Below are 25,040 nucleotides of genomic sequence, written 5' to 3' on the forward strand. Positions count from 1 at the left end.
AATATGAAAGTAAAAACTATCCTTCTTTACATCTTGTGCTCACAAATCATTATGGGAATATCCATTTACAGTTATTAAAGCCTGAAAAAAGCATGTCTGCGATGTTATCGTCATGCGATGATTTGTAGATACTTTATTTTTTACCACGATATTTTCGACGACGATGTTTTTAAACTGCGAAGTTTTTGAACCGCTTTATTTTCGACGACGATGTTTTGTACCACGATGTTTTAGAACTGCGATGTTTTCTCTTTGAGATGTTTTCTCCCACGATGTTTTGTAGCACGACGTTTTCGCCTTGCGTTGTTTTCTCCGCGACGTTTTCGTCCGCGATGTTTTTGCCGGACACCTTTGTTTTAAAATTAATCTTGGACCATGTAAATTGTGTAATATAGCAGATGTGCATAAAGAAAAAGTCACTGAGACTTAATTTGAATCATGATTTGAGTTTGAATTGAATTTCGAAATCGAAAGCTCTCCTAAATAGGTGTGGTGTATTTAATTATGGCAAAGCACACTAGGGCTATCTGCCTAAGAGGAGGGATGCCTTTCGTGGAAGACTTTCTAAGGGAAACTGGCTCGTATACACGTTACACATGGGGAAAACCACGAAAACACCCATGCAGCCAGCCCGTTCGCGGGATTCGAACCTCGGACCGAACTACCAGTGTTCAGCGACTTTACCGCTCGGCCGCTCTCTCCTAAATAGAATCGTCGGCATTTTGCAATTTGTGGATTAGAACATAATTAGTGTTGCCTCAATTTCTAAGAGGCATTAGAAACTGGTAAATTTAGACAGACTACCTGTGAACAGGTGAGCAATTCCATTTCCTATGAAAATTTGAAACAACTCAGTTTCAACATTGTGATTTCTCAATTTTAAACATGGAAACTTTAGAAAAATTGATTTAAAAGCCTATTAATGAGCGCAGTAGCGTTATGAAATTAATTACAAAAAATAGAAACTCTATTATCGAAAAATATCGAAAACACAAACATTGAGGAATTGCAGGAAACAATTCGTGAAAGAGAAAACATGCTGAAAATGTTGAATTCACAAATTGAAACTCAGTTAAAAGATACTAAAGAATTTGAAAAAAAGATATTTCGGCAAGTGATAGATATAATGAACAAATTATGACTGCAAAATTTTGAATTAAAATAAGATTAAATAAATATAATGCAAATGAAAATCTATCTGAGGAAAACGCAAATTCTTTGATCACATCTATTTCTGAAATAAATTTATTGTCATCGGCTATGAAATTCCAAAGTTAAGTATTCCGAAATTTTCAGGAGATGCAGGAAAATGGTTAGAAAAATAACACGTGAAAATTTAACGTAAAAAGAAATACACGTAAAAAAGAAATACACGTAAACACGTAAAAAGAATTTTTTAACAGTTTTCAAACTGCAATTGATCGAAATAAAGCGTTAATCAAAAAATTTTTACATTTGAAATCTTTGAAGGATTCAGTTAACCGAACAAAATTACCATTTTTTCCTTAGAAATTTTCAAAGAATGCTTTGGAAAACCAGAAAAAATTATAAAATCATATATGAATAATCTTTTGGGTATAGAGCCAGTTAAAAATTCTTCTAACTTAAACGCACTAAGAAGATTACACGACGCTTGTGAAACAAATATTCAAAGCTTAAGTAATTTAGGAGTAACTTCGGGTTCATATGGACACTTGTTATAGCCGATATTATTGAAATTATTGTCTGAAGATTTGATTTTTGAATATCACTAAAAGCTTGATCCAAAAGAGGAATTTGATGTTACAGGTTTAATTGCTTTCTTGAAAAAAGAAATTGAATGCCGGGAACAAACGTACGCAGTTAACAGTACGGAACCGAAATCTGTTCCATTGAACGGAAAGAATAAGCATTTTGACAAACACAAAACTAACTTGAAATACACAAGCAATATGTTTAACTCTAAAGTTAACCCCTCGTCAGCTGCCGAAAAAGAAGAAAACTGCATTTTTTGCAAAAATAGCACACATAATATCGAAAAGTGTAATATGAGTGTAAACGAAAACAAAATGTACTAAAATTACAAGGAAGATGTTATTTATGTTTATCTAAAGGCCATAGATTATCAGATTGCTCTGAGAAAATTTCTTTTGTAGTCTGCCATAAAAAAAATCGCAATTCAAAAGTGTAGAAAATTCAGCGTGCAATCATATTACTAGAGGAAATATTACTAGGAAACAATATTTTTTTACAGATGGCGACAGTACAACTTGAAAATAGGTCATATAACAAATGAGTTCGTTTTTTTTTGTCAGCGCTAATATATTCAGAAACAGCTGTCTAAACAACTGGGATTAAAAGTTGTGGGAAGAGAAGAGATAATAATGCACACTTTTGGATCTCACGTGCCTACCAAAGAGAATTGTGCTCGAGTAGAAGTAAAGATGAAAAGCTTTTTTGATAAACAGGAATTAATTACTGAGATTTTTGAAACTGGTGAAATATTAAATGCTGAGCTAGACTAAACTCCCGAAAATATTAAGGTGTTGTTAGAAGATAGGAGAATAATTTTAGTAGATGTTGATCAGGAATCTTCATATAATAACGACGTATCTTTCTTCGTCGGAGCTGAAAATTACTGGAAATAAGTAGAGGAAAAAATTGAACGTTTGAGCTCAATATTAGTTACAATGGAAAGTAAAATGGGTTGGATTTTAATGGGTAAATTATTTGATGATATTGACGAAAGGGAAAACGTAACTCATGCTTTCGCAGTGACTTCTTTATTAATTCACATATCAAAGATTGAAAATTTATGGAAATTAGATTTATTGGGCTTTCGAGACTCTGTCGAAACAAAATGTAGAAATGAAAGTTGGCATACAGAACTGTTTTAACGAAACTGTTACTTTCAAAGAGGAAAGATATGAGGTTCAGTTGCCTTGAATAAAGAAAGGGACAGTCTAAGTCAAAATTTCAATATTGTTAGACAGCATTTAATTAATACGAATCATCGGTTGATACAAAAGAGCAAATTCAAAAGTTCTGAAAATGGTTTCACGGATTGGTTAAATGACTGAGTTATAGAAGAAGTCCCTGAAGACGAAATGAATAATGTGTCACTATTTAAGGGTCCAACTTTATTGGAACAAATTATTCCTACAATGTTAAGATTCCGCTGGCAAGGAATAGGAGTCATTTCAGACATGAAAAAGCGTTTTTGTAAATGTTGATGAATAAGAATGATCGAGATTTTTTAAAATTTTATGGTGAAAAGACTTTGACATAGTTTATAGATATAAACGCGTTGTTTTTGGATTGTATTGCAGTCCCTTTTTATTAGCTGCTGTATTAAGTCACCACGTTGATATGAGTTCATCTAGATATCCGGAAAAATCAGAAAAAAGAATCATTCTATGTAGACAAATGCATCGCATATGTTCCTGATGAGGAAACGCTCAATCGATTCATAGAGGAATTGAAACAAATATCAGATCATTCGATCTGAGAGAGTGGGATCACACACCTATTTTGAAATCTGAAAACAGCATAGAACCTATTCCTAGCTGGAATTTTGTGGGATAAGGAAGACGAGAGACGTTTCTGTGACGTGAAGACTGTTAATAACAAATCAGTGACTATTACTTGAAGAAACATATTGTCTTCGGTACACCGCATTTTCGATTCCATGGGATTTCTTTGTCCCATAATGTTAACACCTAAACTACTTATATCAAAGACCATGTTATTAAAACTTAATTGGGATGCAGATATACCCGGAGATGTAGGAAAAGAGTTTTATTCGTGGATTGATGATTTGTCTCTTTTATCCTGTATTAAAATGCCAGGGTCATTAGATATAAATGGAAATGAAAGTCTCAGTTTTCATACGTTCTGTGAAGCAAGCAAACAAGCATATAGATGTGTGATTTATTTAAGAAAAGAAACAAGTGGAAATATATAGGTACATTTTCTTCTGACTGAACGTAGAGGGATTCCATTAAGGAAGATGACCATAAATCGTCTAGAATTGCTATCCTGCTGTATAGGAAACAGACTCCCAGTTCTTGCTTTACAAAGACTCAAATTAGACAATCTATTCCTAAGAACTATTTAACAGATTCAAGCACTGCTCTTTCTTGGATCCAAAGAGGTGACAATTGGGCGCCATTTGTTGCAAAGAGTAAAGAAAATACGAAAATTTTCATCGAAATATGCATGGCGTCATATTCCAGGAAATTCGAATCCTGCAGATATACCATCACGAGGGTGTTCGATTAAGAGTTTTGTGAAATCATGCTGGTTGCAAGAGTCAGAAATTATTGAATATAGTTCAACAAGAAGCATTCTCTAAAGAAGAACAGTTGAAGGGGCATTTTACTTTCAGTGATGAAGAAGGAAGTGTAAGATTGAAAACAAAAATTTTGAAAAGACGATGAAAAAGAATGATAAAAGATTACCATTTACAACTTTTAAATGCAGGTACGCAAATTCTTTTGACCAGTATTCGTCAAAACGTTTGGATAATAAAAAAGGAAAAACAATACAAAGAGTAATATCGAAGTGTATTCGGTGCAAGGGACACTCAGCAAAAGCTGTTGAAACGGTGGCTTGTCCTCTCTCAGAAGATAGAGTTAGAGATGCCTATGCATTTGAGGTGACGGATGTTGACGTAGTAGAACCACTTTATTTAAAGGAGAATAGGGAGACTTGGATCTTGCTTTTTACCCGTGGAATTAATCGAAAGCTTATCAACTAATTGATTTTTTTTCTCTGATTTCGAAGATTCATAGCTTGAAGAGGATTTTGTAAGGGCGAGTAATCTACTCCGGTATGTTGACTGGAACCAAATTATCAGACGTTGTTCCACAGTAAAAGTTCAGTGGAGGTTAAATCCACCAATTGCCGTATGGTGGGCGGCTGGTGGGAGAAAAAGGTTCAGATGATCAAAGAAATATTGAGAAGGTTCCTGGGAAAATCATTATTCTCATATGAAGAAAATTTAACTATCTTATGTGATGCAGAAGCAAATATCAACCTCAGACCATTAACTTACGAGTCAAGAGATGCCAATGATTTATGTGCCCTCACGCCATCTATATCAACTCCAGACCATTAACTTACGAGTCAAGAGATGCCAATGATTTATGTGCCCTCACGCCATCTATGTTTATTCAAGATCGAGCCGAAGATGTTCCAGATCTGGACAATATGGATAAAATCAACTTATCGAAAAGATGGCGATACCACTAAAGGTTACGTGTGGAATTTCGTAAAAGATTTAGAGATGAATATCTCGGACTGTTAGTACATCGACAAAAGACTGTACCTTCGCGAACCATCAAGAAAGGTGATTTAGTTTTTGTAGAGGAAAAGAACAGACTGGCTCATGGGTCGTGAAATCGAAACATACCCAGGAAAAGACAACAACGTCAAAGTGGCAAAAGTAAAAACATCTAATGGTGAACTGTCAAGACCAGTTCAAAGAATATTTTCAATGGAGATAGGATAATAAAGAAACTATCTTCGGGCTGAAATTTACTGAATCTTCCACATCTTCAGGAAATACCGGGAAGACTTAGTAACTGACAAACCAAAGTCTGTGAATCTGAAGATTCGAATAAAAGCATTCTGTTTAGTAGATATGGTAGAAAAATTTGAAGACAAAGAACTTTATTTAGTTTGTAGAGACATTAGGTTAATTGGAAAAGCCGGAGAGATGAAAAATGAGCAATCGCCTTCGCCGAGAATCGAACCACGGACCTCTGGAATACCGGCCCACCGTGCAAAACCACTACACACGAAGGCACGCTAGGAAGGCGGGAGAAATACCTTATACTATACTCCCTCCCCTTTTAAAGACCGACTGGGGTTTTTAGGAGACCCAATCGCCAAATCCTGGGTGCGGAGAATCATCATCCAACACCCATTTAGTTCGGGCGCCACTGTAGAGACATTAGGTTAATTGGAAAAGCCGGATAGATGAAAAATTAGCAAACGCCTTCGCCGGGAATCGAACCACGGACCTCTGGAATACAAACCCAGCATGCAGAACCATTACTCCATGAAGACACGCTAGGATGGCAGGAGAAATACCTTATAAGTTTTAATTTGTATTCAGCACTTATTTACTAGTATTTTTTAGAAAAGAAATTTTTGCCTGTTGCTTAAAGAATGTAACTTTGGAGTATATTAAATAAGTCTTGAAATATTCAAAATATTTGTTATGTTTGTTAGGTAAAGTTGTTAATTTGTGGTAAGACTTGAATTTATCATCTTATATTGCTATTTAAGTTTTCATTTCATACTTGTTTTGATTTTCTCATACTTTGTTAAATATGAAAAGGTGGGAGAAATTTTACAACTCGAACGCGAAATGAGCAAAGTTTCGTTTCTTTCAGCGGCAACGGGGAAGTCAAAATCAAAACGGAGAAGAAAGCGGACAGTTACTCGGCTTCGCCTAATAGAATTTGATTCAAATGGAGAATTATTCCCATCTTTTGATTTAAAATTAATCTTGAACCATGCAAATAGTATAATATAGCAGATGGGCATAAATAAAAAGTCATTGAGACTTAATTTGAGTTACGATTTGAGTTTGAATTGGATTTCGAAATCAAAAGCTCTCCCAAATAGAATCGTCGGCATTTTTCAGTTTGTGGATTATAAGAGTAGGAATGAAATTGCTTTGCTGATTTAAGTTAAATCCCAGAGCAAATCAGAATTAAAATTTGAAATAAAACGTGATAGCTAGCAGCGTGTTAAATATCACTGGAACTTAGAATTTATACATTTAATAAAATATTTTGCTTTGCATAATCTTTTTTTTATTGCACCCTCTAAATTAACCCCAGTTAAATATACTTCAACTTTTTGTCTTACAATTTTGATAAAAAAAGTTAATTTGAGCTTTTATAAAATTGACGTATAGGAAATATTGATTTATCTAAATTGCAAGCCACCCATAACGATTTTACAATTATTCAGACCAAAATTTCAGAATTTTACAATACAAAATGCAATTCCTTTTCCTTAAAGATAGCAAAGCTGACGAAATTGATATAAACAGTATTGTAATCTCAAATCAATTGTTCGGAAACTTTGAGAAATGAATGTATTTCCTACTTGAAAATGACATGTGAAGTTTCCTTTAAATGTAAAACTATTCTCCCTTTAATGCATTGGCATTGAATTCATTTCTTCCTTGACATAAATGAATATTAATAAGCAGAATCTGACTTTCATATTGATACGACGTTTAAAAAAGTATTCGGTGAATGAGAAATAAATGTTTCTGATTGGTAAACCAGATCTGAATAAGCATACTGTCATATTTATAAGAGATGCTATTGCTATCCGCGAAGCTAATTTAAAAGATGATAAAAGATGTAAACATAACTAGGTAAAAGAATAAAATGTGTGATTGTGTCGTTTTTGTACTTTTACTAAATGAATCAAACAAGCAGTCTTTATTTACTTCACTTACTTAAGTGAAAGGAAAATGCAAAGACATGTTGTTGTTACTTATGCTCACTTGTCTGAAGAAGTCAGCCAAAGCCCCCAAAATTCTTTGTGGCAAGGAGCGCTAGATTACGCCTGCCTTGAGCACCTTTCAGGCGACGGTGCGATTTAACTCAGTTCCGCTCCCAGTTTTGATGGAGAACACCCCGCCTGAACGGGTCCCATGGTCTCCACCTCTCTCGCCTTCCACAAAACCACACGAGAGGACTTTCGGCTCCCCGCATATTTGGAGTGCCCCCATGCCGGACCGACCCTATACATTTACAAACATCCATGCCTTCTCCAGGATTCGAGCCCGGGCCCTTCGGCACGGCAGTCAGTGATGCTAACCACTATACCGGTTGGGCGGCGTAAATACGTGTTTATACGTCTACTGATGAACTAGCAGTAAAGATTGGACCAAAATCTATTTTGTTCCTGGGGAAAAAATAACCTATGACCGATTGCTCTTGAAATCGATATAGTTTTATTCGTAATCTATGGCATTCTAAGGTTGCTTTTGCTGCCTAATTTTAAATTTTAGATTGGTGTATTTCTATCAGCTTTAGGTTGCTGATTTCATAATTTTCCAAATATATAATTTTTTATAAGGTAATGATTCTTTGTCTACAAGTTTAGGTATTGCAGTGAATTCAAAACATGTTTCATTTAAAATATTCCTGAAGTTTTAGTTTCATTGTCCATTTTCCAAGCACGGAACACAGCTAGAATAAAAAATTAAAACTTCTGTCGCAAACTGGAATTTTATATGGACCCTGGAGGATTTCTAAAAACGCATATTTAGACAGCATGTCTATTTTATTATTAAATACCTTTCTCAGTATATGAAAGCATCTTCATATCCATATGGAGTGATGCTAAGAAACTTTCTATCTAATCTAGAAATCAGTGACACTAAGAAAATTCGTGTCAACTTTAGAAATTATGATTATTTTTTTGATTGATACAGTTTTGAACCTATGAAATCATCTGAATGATCTTACAGAATGGAAATAATTCATACCAACTATATTTGCAAAATCCATGAATATTTAAAAACTGAGAGGAGTTTTACGGGATGTATCATGAAGAGGGATTCTGCTTTAAAATACGGGGCTGTGTTTATACAATTCGGAAGGCCTGATTACTTTAAATTACCCGTAACTGTAGATAACCTGATATTTTGTTTTTATTGAGGCTATGTAAATTTAATGTCGCTGATAACCTTTTCGCTTCCCTAAAAACTTTTTTTTTTTTTTTTTTTTTTTTTTTTTTTTTGTGTGTGTGTGTGTTTTGCTTTTCAAAAGAATAGTTTCCTGATGCACCGAAACCCAATCTGTACTATTTCTACGTCTAGTATTTTATCAATATCAACACTGTTTTTGCAATGAGTTGCTTGTAGATCTAGGATTTTCCCTAATCTAGTATTTCTCGTTTATAGTGGATACTCAGAGTGTTGTTTTTCAGTGAAGCATAAGACCTAAATTTTGTTTCAAATTTAATCAATATGTTATGGTGACGAATATTACAATAACTTAATGTTTTTACTGTTTATTGGGTATTTCTAAAACAGCGAAATAAAACTTTCTGTGTGTACATATTTAATGCACATTTTTATGTGTACATATTTTTATGTGTACATATTTTTATGTGTACATATTATAAATTTTTATCTGTACAATTTTAAGTATAAATGTTTCTCTTTGGTGCTTCAATCAACATTTCCAATGCTTTTTACGTTTTAAAAGAAGTAGTTTTACTTCTTCCTCTCTTCCTTAGTACCAAGAACAGATATATTGCTAAATGAAAAGAAAGATTTAACATGCAAGGAACGAATGTGAAATTTTTATGCACATCTAAAATCTACAAGCTCAAGCTAGCCTCTGCAATAAAAATCTTCATACATGACAATTAACAGATTAATTCTACGTAGTGAACACCAAAATAAAGTTTAAAATATGATAATATAATAATTAAACATAAAATTATTGAAACATATATAGGTTTATAAAAAGTATAGCTATAAAATAAATGACTGTGAAATATATTTATGGTTTGTAGGAAAATTACAAATTGGAAAATTTATTAATGAAGGTAAAACGTTTCCTTCCATTGATGATATGATGCATTGTTATGTAAATTTTGCTAATATACTTTAAAATAATTTTTAAAACTTAAATTATGCTAAAGTTATATGTTAAGATATATATATATATATAATTTGAAAGTAAAATGTTAATAGTCCGGAAATTGCAACGTCTCAGAGTCGTATGCTCTGTTAATCATCATGATCAAATAAAACGTAGAAATTTTAAATGAATGAGGTAGAACCATTCCATTAGGTAATTTCTTTCAAGGTTTCTCTAACTCTGAGTCAATTAAACATGGAGACTATAATTTTTTAAAATATTGTTTTACAGATTATACATTTTCAAAGTTTTTAAACCCATATTTCTAATATCGTTGCTTTATGTTATAAAACAGCGATGTTTTTATATTGCTGCAATACACAGGATCAAATTTAAAACTGCGTTTCTCAAGCTTTGAAAAACAGTATGTGTATGTTATTGAAAGGTCTGGTGGAGGGTAGGTTTTTTGCACTGTTTCTGTTCCTGCTGACTTTTGTTTTAGCTAGTTTCGTGATATCTTCTTTAGCAGTCAGCTGCTAATCCTTCTTTTTATACAGGTCTTATTGTAGCAATTTCGACTCCTATTGAATGAAGAGGAAATTCTGTGTTAAGTTTCTCTTTGAGCTCTTTCCTGGTTGTGTTTGAGTTATCTTTAGGATATATAAGCAGCGTGTGCTTGATTGGTTGAGTAAATGCTTGAGCGTAGGTTGGTCGAATAACTACTTGAGCGTAGGATTGGTGATTTGTTGGAAGGGTCGGTCTGGTGGCAATGAGATTGGTAATTCCAATTCTTTATTAACTCGTGTATCTGTAGTTTGTTGCGAAGTTATGTGATCAGGTCCTCTGAGGGCTAATGCGTGACAAGCTTCTAAAATATCTATGCGTTAAGACACAATAACACGCCGAATCAATACTAATTCGGAAGTCAAAGAACAACAATCAGCGTTATATTTACAAAATTTTCACAGGACTAGTTTCGATGGTTTTACCGAACCACCATCCTCAGCTGCAAAACCGCAAGACTTCTGAATTAGTATCTATGCGTTGCTCTCTGGTCTGATGGTAGACGGAATCTGTTACTCCGAATATTTGTGCTCATATCCTTGGCTTCTTCAAGAGGGTATTTATTTTGTCTTCATACGAGACACTATCGGATTCTAATATGCTTGCTACGTCTAGATAGTCGCGACAAATAGAAGTTTCGGCATCAGGTATGATGCATTTTTGAGATTTGATATAATAAGTATTCTATGTACTAAGAAAAGTTCTATTTAAAAATGTCCCCAGTACTGATAAAAGTCCTAAATACTGATAAAGTCCTAAGTACTAGTTAAGTTTTAAGTACTGAAAAGTCCTAAGTACTGACAAAGTACTGAGTACTGATATAGTAATAAGAAGTGTCCAACAATGTAACAGACAGTAAATATTTTAAGTACTGAAAAAAATATATTGATATATTTTTTAGTAATTTAAGGATTATTATGGTGTGACCATTCTTTCGATTCACAATTTGATTTCAGATACAATGACATTGGTTTTACTTAGGTAGCTTAATTAAGAGGGAAGTTAGAAATCTGATGTCTATTGATATTGTTGAAGCGTAAAAATAAGTTTTTAACTAGATAGAATTATTGTCTTCAACTATTGTCCTTAGGACATTGAACTTCTAATTGTAAAGTCAATTTATACTAGTGTGATAAAATGTAAGTAAACTTATAAATGCTATATATTAAATTTAAGAGGTTTAGTAATTTAATGCTTTTTGTGTTAATATCAAAAGGCAAAGTATTTAAATATTAAAATCAATAAATAAAATATTACAATATTTATTTCATATTAACTAAATTATTACATGCATTATTTCATGCGCTATTAAGTTTGTGATATATGAAATAATTCTTATTAATTAACAGTGTCATTCTGTTAAATTCAAAATAAATATGAATAAAATTTCAAACATATTTATTTGAAAATAGCTATAGCTTTATATAAATCTGTGTACAGGTGTTATATAAATCAATATAAAACCTATACGGTTCAAAAGAGAACAATTCAAGCTATTTAAATACATAAAATTGTTATATTATAATGTAAATATCATTAGCAAAAATTAATTTGAAAAAATCCAAATGGGCACTTATGTACTGTAAACAAGTTAGTGTTGATAGAATGGCTTTCAAAAAAATAACAGTAAGCAAGAAATAGGATTTACTTAATAACTTTGAAAATATTATGAATTTTAATCTACTACTTATATAATTTGAAAGAGAAAAAGTTTTCCTGTTTAACTATATAAAAATTATTAAATGATATGTCATATTTACAGAAATGATTTTAAATTTGTAACAACCAAATAGTCGTCAATTTAACTGTTTGAAGGCAGGATATTGTAGAAGAAAGCAAATGTAAAGTTTATAAATTTTAAATATTAATACTATGTTGAGAATGGTATATCTTACGAACTTCCTATTTATATCAAAATATCTATCTCGGAGAGGTCTTTCGATTGATGTAACATTCGATGCTGAATGATCATTCTTTACGCAACGGTTATATACTAATGGGATCTCTGAAAAAAACGCGGCTTTCGTGTTTCAAGACGCATATGAGGCAAACCAGAAATTCTCTACTTAAAAATTAAGACGCGTTAATAAAAACAAATTGAACAAAGCCATCAACAGCTAGGAGACTGTATAATTCATGTTTACCGATTTTGATACTAATAGCCAACATTTTGCTAACAGCACTTCTGGTCTAATAATTGCAGTTCAAATTGTACTTCTTAAGGCAATTTATAGTTCACTTGCAAAAGTGTGTAGAAGATGGAAGCAATCAATTGATTTTAGCATAGAACCAAAATTTCTAAACATTTCAATACCTATGTCTTGGATTAGTGCATAACATTTATCCCATGAAAGCAAATAGACGATAAAATATTGCTCATGCATAAATCAGCATTTCTTAGAACGAAAAAAGTTAACTTTAATAACAAGGATCTAGTGAAGATGCGTTTATCTTGATCCGTAAATGTGGCATTTCTTGCTGAGAACAAAGGAAGATTAAGCTTTAGAAATTTAATTAGAAAATTTAATTTGAAAATTTAATTAGAAAATTTAATTAGAAAACTTAATTAGAAAATATAAGTAAAATATTCATATTAGAGGTAATTCAAAATGCATAGCAATTTGCTGCAAAATGTTCAGTTATTTCGATCGCCACTTAAAAATTGTTGACACGATCTTAATGCAACGTTTCATGTATCAAATAATAAATATTGTTCGCCATTCAATAAACTAATTACTATACGTATATACGTAAATACACTGCTGACCACCGTAATGCAACATCCTGAAGGAAGCATGCAAATATCTTGAAAGTTACAACAAGCATTAGCGGAGAGATATGCAAATGGTTAGAATTTCAGCTCAGACGCACATCACGCGCGCGGCGTTTTCGACGATTTCAAGTTCGGCAATTGTGTTTTTCTTGTGGATTTTTTCAAAAAATAAACGATCAATTATATCTCATAGTAAACAGCGATCATCGTTTGATCAAGTATCTGAGTTCGACAAAGGAATGATAGTTACCTACCGAGAGTGTGGATTAGCTTTCACTCGGTAGTCGGTAGTCGTGTTGGACGAAACCAAACAACTGAAATGCGGATATGTGACTGTTGGATGCAGGAGGGTACGACGGACCGACGTGTTCGATCACATCCACCGCAGTGCACCACTTCACGTGATGACAGGAACATTGTGCGCATGGCAGGGACGGATCGCTCAGTCACATCACGAACCATAGCACAGCACATTCAGTCTGTAACGCATCATACAGTGTCTGCGCGTACCATTCGATGCTGTTTACAGGATGTGTTTAAAGGATGTGGACGGCAGAATGGAATGAACGTCTCTTTACTAACGAATCACGCTTTTGTCTGCAACACCACGATGGTCGGATTCGAGTCTGGAGACACCGTGGAGAGAGGATGCTGAACAGCTGCGTTATGCACCGCCACACTGGTCCTGCACCGAGGATTATGGTATGGGGCGGTACTGGATATCACTCTCACACTCCTGTAGTACGCATTGCCGGTACTTTAAAAAGCCAGCGCTACATCTCCGAGGTGTTGGAGTCAGTTATCCGTCCTTACCTTCAGGGCTTGCCCACAGCCCTATTTCAACAGGATAATGCGCGACCACAAGTGGCACGCATTGTCTAAGGGTTCTTCGTCAATCGCCAGATTGAATTGCTTCCCTGGCCGGCTCGCTCTCCAGATCTTTCGCCGATAGAAAACATATAGTCCATGGTAGCTGAACGATTGACTCATATTACATCTCAAGTGCCACACCAGATCAACTTTGGTCTGCTGTACCCCAAGAACACATCCAAAGTCTCTTTGAATCAATGCCGAGGCGTGTGGCAGCTGTGATCTCCAACAATGGCGGCTACTCTGGCCGCCATTGATTCTGGAAGGAACCACACTTCACAGAAGTCTATAAATTTAATCATTTGATACTTGGTCAACATGTCATCTACTAAATAAATTTTGTTGTGATATCTCTTGTCTTTCTTAGTGTTGCAATTTGGGCGGCCAGCAACGTTTTTAAGTTCTGAAATTTGATTGAAGTCAATTCATGTTAAAAAATTAAACTGGAAGTCAACGAACAATATTTCATTTATGGGTTGAATTAAACTGCTATGATTACTCTATGGAGACATTTGTATTTTTTTTGGAAGCAGAAGAAGTGAAAAATGAGCAACGCCCTCCTCGGGAATCGAACCACGGACCTGTGGAATACGCGCCCAGCGTGCAGACCACCACACTACGAAGGCATGCTAAGACGGTGGGAGAAATACCTTATTTACTCCCACTTTTAAAAGTCGACGAGGGTTTTTAGGGAACCCAATCGCCAAATCCTGGGTGAGGAGAATCATCATCCACCAACCTTTTAGTTCGTGCGCCACTGTAAATACATTAGGTAGTTTTGAAATCAGGAGTAATGAAAAAATGAAAAAACTCTTCGCCGGGAATCGAACCAGGGACCTCTCGATACGCGCCCAGCGTGAAGGCCACTACAGGAGACAGGAGACCATCAACAGAGCAACTGCACCATCATTACGACTTTCAGCTTTTGTTCTCTATTGATGGAAACTATCTGCCATCCGCTATCAGCGGTATTTATTTGAAATAAAATTTTACAAAGTTACAATGGTTTTGCAAAAAATACATATGACATACAGAAACATATTATACAGGTCTTGTGGTGTTTACACCCACACTACATCACGAAAGCACGCTAAGAAGCGGGAGAAATACCTAATATACCATCCCTTTTAAAGCGCGACCTACGTTTAGGGGACCCAATCGCCAAATCCTGTGTGTGGAGAATCATCATCCACCACCCTTTTAGTTCAGACGCCACTGTAGAGATATTAGGTATTTTTGAAAGCAAGTGTGATGAAAAAAGGAGCAACGCCTTCGCCGAGAACAGCGTGGTTCGTACAGCGTTCAGAGTGCAGAGCACTACAACCACGAGAGTATGCTAAGAAGGCGGGAGAAATACCTTATTAACTCATCAACATGTTTATTTATCTGAAGTATTCGTCAGACTTTCTAGAAGACTTGGCAAAATTTAGCTCCCGGTTTTTTATCAAAAAGTAAAGAACTACCAATAGATTTGAAACTAAGAGCTGAACCATACCAGAACACACTTCCAACACCAAAACGTAGTGCGCAGATCAAAGTGTGAGTACTACGTTCTGGTGCTTTTCTTTTTGGTATAAAAATGGGAGTTAAACATTGCCAAGCCTTCCAAAAAAGTCAGAAGAATACTTCTGGCAACTGAAAGTGTTTATGTGTAATAACAGCAAGTTGAATGTGTCCAGTACTTTTTTTCAGATCCGCATGAGTCTAATATTACTTTTACGCATGGATACAATCAATAAAGGAGATATATATTTTGTCTTTTTTAATCTAAATAAACTATCACATTCGTTTCGTTTTCCTTGCTATATAAGCAAGCGGTTTAAAAATTATTAATTGATGTATGGCGGCCATGCTTAAGTGAAAACGAATTGACATATGATCACGAACCATGGAAAATTAAATTGGATTTTCATTTCCAGTATTTTATCTGAACAGTGAGTTAACTTGTTTGATTTCCTGAGTAAAACGGAACCCATTTTGTGTATTTCTGAAGAATTCATAACATTAAATATTATAATTTAATCTAGATAGTTTTTTTTTTTAAATTTGAGTTTTTCTTAGACGTTCTTAAATAAAATACCACTTTCGACGTGCTTCAAGCACAGTTTTAAATAATAAGTGCTTTTTTTCCTTTTGCAATAAAAATTGTTTTGTAAAAACAGACAATCGTGTTTTAAGAAATTGATTTAATTAAAAGAAATTATATATCTTAATTAAAATTTTATGCGTTATTTTATAGAAACAGCGCGCAAAGGTAAATATAAAAAAAAAGGGATTGGATTCATATGGATCTGCTTGAGACATACTTAACTCATTTAATAAAGTATTACTTTTTCTTAGATAACTTAATAAATTTCTGTTATTTGTCATTCACGCTTTAATTAGTTAATCCTTAAAGAAGAGTTTGAAAAATCGATACGTTTCATTATGTTTGAAAAATGCAATCAAAAATGATGAACACATTTCAAAGAGGAAATGTTAAATTTCTAAACGGATGCATAACACTTCGTATCAGAAATTAAGTGAAGATTATTAGGCGAAGATAATTAAACACTTTTTAGCATTTGGTCAAGTTCTTAGATATGACTCAGGAATTTCTGTGAAGCAGATCAAATACTCTATTCATTTCCAGATTAGGTTTCTTCCAAATTAGGATTTTCAGAGTGTAAACGGAGTAAACGGAATAAAATATGCAAATGAGCATGCCTAAATATGTTAAACTACATTTAAGCTTATTATTAATCAACAGAAAACGCTTAAAAATAATTTCGTGTTAAGATAAATGTATGCGCAGAAAATTGTGGACTGTTTAGTATTGTAACATAGGATCATCGAAAAGGAAAATCTATGTATAAGACCATCCGAAGCTGTTAAAGACACAGATATTATTCAGTTTTAAACTGTGGAGAAACAGCATTTTATTTTAGTAGATTTAGGATGAAAATGTAAATTTGTAACATAAAGAAATTTTTAAATGATGAATTTCTTTATTTACATCTTTATCAACATCTTTTAGTCTATGCCATCAGTTTATATATATATAAGCTGAAGGAAGGAATCTATTTCTGTAAGATTAGAAAGCCTTTATTCAGTATTTTAAAAGAAGATTTCCTATTTACCTCCATTGATTTGTACCATGTTTTTCCAATTCCGAGAAACGTGAAAATTCTACTATGCCCTCGCTAGCATTTGAATCACACATCTTCCAATTATTAGCTGGATGTGTAACCACTTACACCTTAACAGTACGCATTGCGGAATGGGATACTTTCTTAAAATTTTACTTAATAAATATAGATCAAGAAAATTTATGTTTGATCAAAAGATTTGTGTTAGCAACGGTACAGGATGGACTACTCGCTCACGCACTAATTCAAAAGGCAGTTTTACTTTACTGAGCAAAAAAAAAAACGCCTGCTTCGCGATAAAAGAGAGGCAGCTCTTTTAGAGTTCGTCCACCTACACCTGTTGCTGTAAGCATTGCGTACATTGCGAAAGTTCGTTTTCCATTTTAGAGGACAAAAGAATGCTTAACTTCCCATCTTAAAAGTAAATTAAATTTTTATCATTTCCCAATTTTTTGACAATTTTTAATTTTCGAATTTTATTTTTATTCTGTGCACAAAGGAGGTTTTAGGGAATTTTAAAATTACAGTTGAAATCAATCAATTTAGGAATTTAGCGTTTAATTGAGTCGATTATTTTAATCCCATTACACGTTCGATTTTTTTGGGTCTTCCCCTCATCCTCACTTAACCGCTCTAGGCTCGCTTCTCATTCTTAATGTTATTCAAATATGTTATTGTTAATCAGCGGTGAATTACGAAAAATAAGCTCTTCAGTTCAGTGAGCGAACGGTTCTGATGTGCTCTCATAAAAGAGCAGTTTTACCTATCTCTAATCAATAGCAGAAGAGTGCAACATCAGTGGCATCTGTAATTCTATAAATCAGAAGATTTCAAAAGAAATGGAGTGCAGCTTAGAGATTGCAAAAACTGGCAAAAATATTGAAATTATCAACCCAAAAAATTTAGAATCTGTTTCAGCATTTGAAGTTTTTCAATATTTTAATAATTTTTGGGTATTACAATTTGATATTCCCTTTGTTTTTTTAATAATCCTAAGCAAGAGAATGCTTTGCTCAGAAAACCAAAATATAGATATCTGTTTTATTTTCTTCTAATGATGAGTTTGATGAGAGTTTCGCAAAAATCGTTTTCGTGACCCAGTTGCCTTAATATTACTTCGTCGTGATCCAGTAAAAATACTTATGGTAAATTTAATAAGTTTTAATGTGTAAATATTTCTCCCTTATTGTGAAAGTAACAATATTGCATAGAAAAATGTAAAACAAAAATATTTTAATGGATAATCTTATCACTTTTTTGTTAACTAGAACTTTAGAAACACAAGTGTTGAGAAGGCTGCTTCACTTTTGTAAATTGTAGCAAAAGGCTTTAGAAACGTAATTGCCTTTCGTGTCATAAATAAATATTATTGTAAACAAGATAGCCAAAAATCTATCAGTAGTGTTTCGTCGAAGCTGTTCTTAAATACAGTATTACAAGAGAGATGAAGTATGAATTCAATATCGGAAATCAAACATTCCATCTCTGATTATATACTAACTGTGAAAGGGTTTCTTATCCATGTTTATTGATATAAAAAGAACGAAAATATGCTTTCAAATTTGCGTATAATACCGTTAGATGTTCTTTGACGCAAATGAAATTTCATCAGGTATGGAACTACTAATAATGTATACTTCAGTTAGTTCATAAAAGCATTATAATTTCCTACTTTCACAGGAAGGATCCACAAAGTTTTAACCAGAATCTAAAATTTGATGATCCATCATGGCTTGTCTTTATTTTAACTCCTCATTAATATTTTGAATTACTTTTTTATGTTCTAAATGTACACTTTTGTTTTCACTTTATATAAGGTAGTTCTCCCGCCTTCTTGGCATTCCTTCGTGGTGTGGTGAATTCCTTCGTGAATGGATCTTTGTGCATTAGGTCTGCATGCTGGACGCGTATTCCAGAGGTATGCGGTTCGATTGCCGGCAAAGGCGTTGCTAATTTTACATCTTGCCTGCTTCAAAAAAAAAATCCTAATGTTTCTACAACATTTGTATTTGAGTTTGAAAATGAGATTGTTGGTGATATATCTTCTAAAGTGAGCATCCCGTTTAGTTCTATTCTTAGTGAGCAACTTCAATTTTAAAGATTATTAGTCTAAAGGGTTACTTTGCCTTGAAGTACTATTATTTTTGTTTTGGCATTTTGCGTTGATTCATTATAAATGCCCGATTCACTTTTCAAATTGTTGCCACCAAATAGTGTCGCGAAGTATTATATTTAGAGAAATTAAATAATGAAGAATCTGCATAAATGTATGTATATTTCTCGCAATATGCTAAAACTACTGTATTTAGAGCCATTCAATTTTGAAAAACGTACGTTTTCATCCGAATATGGGCATCTGAATGCCCAAATTTGGAATTTGTTTTATTATCTATTTCATATTTCGTAAAACTTTAACTAATTTTTGATTAAGAAACTCATCGATTTAAAAAGAGCAATGGCAACATTCTACCGGGGAAATACCTTTTTCTCTCCAGCGCGCGGATCTGTGTATCGGTAATTCTAAAGAAATGCTCATGTTAAAATTATTTTGCGATATTGCTGTTGACTGAATTTTATGGTTTAAGTGCGAAGAACATGCTATTTAATAAATAGAGGTAGCACACAAAACGTTAAAAAACGCCTCTTTGGACGCAACTTAAAATCTGAAACCTTTCAGATATTTTTACTTTACTTTTTGCCTATTTATTTTGTTTAGCAGTTGTTTTTGGCTTAAATGAACTAATGTCTTTATTTTGATTGAGTATGATTTTGTGACTTGTGATTAGGATATAGCAAAAAATTAGAAGCTTGCTTCGAAGTAAGACGAAACACTCGCTCTTAATTTAGTTATTGTTAATTATGGTAGATTGGTTTATTCCCCTTGATAAGTCGATTAATCTGCGATCAATGACAATAGGTACTTTTTCTATACTTAAAACTTTTACTTTTGATTTCGAAATTTGTGCGATTACTTTTTTTTTTCAGAATTTTGTGTTTATTATGCAAAGGAAACCTAGAAAATACTAATTTCAAACACTAATTAAAATACTGACTAAACACTTTTTTTCTTTTTCTAGTTCACGGTTTTAAATTGAATTTCTAGCCGTTTTAAATTTTTTTAATCTAAAGAATTAATATTATTGCTTTATTATAAACAAATAAAATAAGCCAAAAACGGGACAGAGAGAGAAAAGGCATATCGTACTTTATATGTTTACATTTCAGACTTGACGAGAATAAGGTAGACTAATAAAATGATCCGTTTAATTAGTCCATTAATATGTTTAAAGGCTGCAGAAAAAACCGTAAATGAAACCAAACTTGCTAAGTTTTCTGGTGCTATTTGAATGGATCTTTGTGCATTAGGTATACTGCAATGAACATCAGGAATTTGCGCCGCCATCCACAGTCAGTTAGTAAATTTTGGAGAAATTATTATGCCGAAATAAGAGCAGTAAGGCTCTTGTTCAAAATAAAGGAAAATAGTAGTGAATTGCTAATGTTAGCACATGATGCTTTTTGGGCTAATTTAGTTAATGCAGCTCAATACGTCAGTGTAAGCAACCTTCAATTATTTTTAAAACATTATTTACAGTAATATATTTTAGTTACTGTTTTCTATCCCTAAAATATCTACTTATATAAATCTCATCACTTTTTAAAATAAATTAACATTATTAATTTTTTATAACAAAGAAGGTTTTCGATATTTAGCTTCTCCACCTTTGAAAGTTAACAATTATAATTTCTTTTTCGGTAGCTAACTTGATGCTCTTTTTAATTGTTCACCAGACTCAAGTGCTTCACTTGTCTCATCCTTGTTAGAGCCTTGTTGGCTCTAGTTAATATTATTAACGTTTTCTTGTGAAATGCATAAATGTACTGCCTGTTTGAAATATAGAGAAATTGAATATAATACCTATAAGGCGCTTATAAGTAGCTCAAATATCACCAATAAGGTACTCAAAACCCATGTCAAAGATAGACGCTATACCGCACTCCTCGCCACGACAAAATTCGTGGATTTGTTCTGATATCACTGTCAAATAAGTCTCAACAACAACAATACGCTTCAAGCAAAGAATTTTTTATAGTTAAAAATGTGATCTCTTGCTTTCATTTTCGGATTCTGGTCAGTTTAGGGTAATAAGCACTCTGTACTCTAAAAGTCCTGTTTGCATGGCTAGTGGTTTTAAGTATTATTTCAATTTTGTAATTAATCGTACTTCAATTCTTAATATGTCTTGCGCATTTCTCCGGGAAATATCATCAGTGATATGTAAAAGGCAATCATTTATCCCTTTCAAAAGGATTACGTGATTTCCGATTCCGAGACAACATACACAAACAGTTCGAAAATTATTTATAATCTCAATAAACATCGCGAGCATGTAGCTAATACTTCATTACGCGATCATTTCCACAACGTTTCAATTTGAATTAGCTTTCACCCACAGCTGAGGACACATTTCAACTCGACCCAAGATCAATGCTCTTAATTAATTTGCTGCAGTTTGCGGCAGTTAATGCCTTGAGGGCTTTGAGCATTTTGAGGATCAGTCATACTTACAGTTGCAACTAAAATCAGTTGTTTCTTTCGCACGCTCAATTGCATAAGGAAAGTTTATTTTTATGCTTAACATAATTCAGCTTAAATAATCTTGCAAATTAAGATTCAAATCACATGAAATTCACAAATAATTTTATTCCCGTTGCATTAACCATATATCTATTTAAATTCATGGTTATTAAATGAAAAAATTGTAGAAAATTATATGAAAGAGTTCTAAAATCCTAGCTGTTGATAAATGGAAATTTGTTAAAGCACTCAATAGGGCATGGGTGTTAAGTGACTGTAATAATAAAAATTGCTTTAGGTTTTATTTTAAAAACTGAAAGCTTTCATATTTTACATTACGCCCAAAAGGGCGTTTCTTTTAACAGTTTGTGTGTTACCTTTATTTATTAAATATCATGTTTTTGCACTTAAACCATAAAATTCAGTTCAAGAGCAATATCGCAAAATAATTTTAAAATGAGCATATATTTAGAATTTCTGATACACATTCTAACTTAACTTTTGCCATAATATTTGGCCACCATCTTTACTACAGGTAACTATATTATCAAATGAGAATAATAATTCAAAAGAAAGAATTAACTGATTCTTTTTTGGTAAGGATGGAGCTTCGCACTTCAAAAAAACATACTAACAGTTACTGATATTTGTGACTGTCAAGAAAATAAATCTAGTTTTCGTGAACAGTAAATTTATTTCTGTATTTACAAACAGGGAAAGCATACAGAACTTGGTTTAGTTTTAAGCACACAGAACAACTCCTTTATTTTTTTCAAATAAATTCAATTTCATAATCAGTTTAACCTACTTCGTTTCCAGTCTTATGCGTTAGTGGCATTAACGATTTTATAGTTACTATTTAATTACTGTGTAAGATCTACTTTATTTCGTTGGAAAAAATACAACCTTGTTTCGAGCATTTTTATATTTCCCACTCTCGTTCAGCACTTCTCTCACAGAGTAAGACGTAATTTAAATTACTATGCGAATGGCTTGTAGTTGCCCTTTTTCAGTTGAACCAAATAAGAGATAACATTAGGAAAGCTTTAATGCGGAACTTGTTATTTTAAATATGCTTAATTTTTTAACAGAGTTACCAAATGCCTGCTGGTGATGATATATAGATTGATTTTATAGTAATTTGTAAAATGTGAGCACTGATTTAATTAATTATTAGAGTAAGAGATCTATTTAGTTTGTTTCTTTGAAAGAAACCAAAGTTTCATATAATTAGATTTCACGTCTGCTGAGTCAACTTATAAAGAACACGCGTATGTAAGCAATATATTTCATTTTGGGCCATAAGATTTGCAGAAACCCGTGACGACTGCATGGCGTTGCTCAGCCATTATCCTAGTGCTTGATACAAAACATTATCCAGAAGACGTTTTACCCCTCTTGAATTTTCACAATACTATCATTTGAGATTACTTGGTAAGATAATCACTTACCGTTTTTAAAAAACGGACTGACCGACAGTTTATATTGTTGCACATTTGTATCACTACAGTTTACAGTCCCATTGTATCACTAGCTTGATATTCAAAACTTTGAGAATTTTCATAATTTGCCGATTTTCTCGAAATACATTGAACGAGAGGTACAAATTATGATTCCAAACAAAAACTACACATCTTTGGCAAACAATACGCAAATGTGAGTGAACGTGCATGCGGTAAACGTGTGTGTGAACGTAGTGTTTCTTAACGTTTTAAGTGTTTGGCAATCCACTTGACAAATGCATTTCTATGTTTTATTTAAGTTTCATTTTTTTCATTGCAAGACAATTTATTTACTGGCAAACAAATAAATACATACATTTACAGGCATACACAAAGCAACATATCGAGATATACGTTGTTTATATATGCGGCTACGTTGTTTTGTTTTTTTATTCATGAAATGGGGCTTCTGGTTTTAAAAAGCAACACATAAATCGTTATTTTCATTAAAAATATTTTATTTTCTTTTTTTTTTGCAAAAGTGATGAAATCTCATTTAATGAAGGAAGATGATCGCAAATGGTAACGAATATCAGTTTAAGGATACCTGATACATAGAAACCTTGCAAAAATGGTCGACCAAAAGAGACATACCAGTCACTGAAAGTCGATGCCTATCTATTTCAGCAAGGCTTTCAAGAATGCAACAGCATTTCAACTCCCTCGTGACATCCATGCGTCCATAAGAAGCCGAGCTTCAAGGTTTAACTAATTTAAGAAAGCTGCATGAAAGATATCTCTTTGCAAGAAGATATGCGTTTTGCATCCCACTTCCTTCTGCTGAAAGACAACAAGGCGCAGAGAAAATCGAGTTTGGACTAAATATTAGTCGGCCAACATTCTCTTCACAGACGAGTCTCAATTCAGCATAAAGAACTATAATTTTCGATATACCATTCGATATACGATATACGATGTGCAAAGCTCCACATAGAACGAAATTCCCCAAGCTACGTTACACGAAAAATTGTGCAACTGGGGAGCAACGAACAACAAAATATTATCTGCTTTTATGTATTTAACACAATTTAAAACGACTCTTAAAAGAAATTTAAAGCGAAAATAAAGTACTTTATATTGGGTTCCTATTAATTCAGCATCACACCAGGTGGCTTACCTTGCCAACGGTATACGCAGAATGAATTTCTGTTGTTGTTTCTATTCTGTGCGTAGAAATGTTTCGGTGTCACTTTAGCATTTCAAAAATGTTAGTTTAATTTAGACTTTTAGCATTTTTTAAAATTTTATCCTCCTTTTGAAATTGGTAAGTAAATATAACATTTTTACAAAATAATAAGTGTAATACATTTTAACGTTAAAATGATTATTAATTTAAAAAATGCATATTGTAGTTTTCCGCTACAAACCAAAATTTATTCAACAATTTGGATTTTTTATATATTTCCCAACCCAAACTAATCGTCCGCCGAAAACATCGCAGACGAAAACGTCGCGAAGACAACAACGCGAGGTGAAAACGTCGTGGTGCAAAACATCGTGGGAGAAAAGAAAGGAAAGAGAAAACATCGCAGTTCTAAAACATCGTGCAAAATATCGTCATCGAAAATAAAGCTGCTCAAAAAATTCGCAAAAACATCGTCGTCAAAAATATCGTGGTAAAAATAAAGTACCGACAAAAGATTGCATGACGATAACATCACACACGTGCGTTTTTCATGTTTTAAAAGTTGTAAATCATTTTCACATAGATCTGGGAGCGCAAGAAGGAAAGAGGGATATTTTTACTTTTATATTTCATATTTTTGAATGAACTTCTAAATGTTTGCTAATTTTTCTAATTTTTGCATTAGGAATGCTTTAATGGGGAACTTCTTATTTTAAATATGCTTAATTTTTTTACCAAATGCCTACTGGTGATGATACATAGATAGATTTTCTAGTAATTTGTAAAATGTGAGCACTGATTTAATTAATTATTAGAGTAAGAGATAATAAAAGCAATAGGGAAACTTAAGCATTTAAAAATTTAAAATGAGTAGAAAATTAATGTCATTT

This window comes from Stegodyphus dumicola, chromosome 4 (assembly GCF_044657685.1).
Source record: "Stegodyphus dumicola isolate Sdum_Otavi_A_Nest chromosome 4, ASM4465768v1".
Lineage (NCBI taxonomy): Eukaryota > Metazoa > Arthropoda > Arachnida > Araneae > Eresidae > Stegodyphus > Stegodyphus dumicola.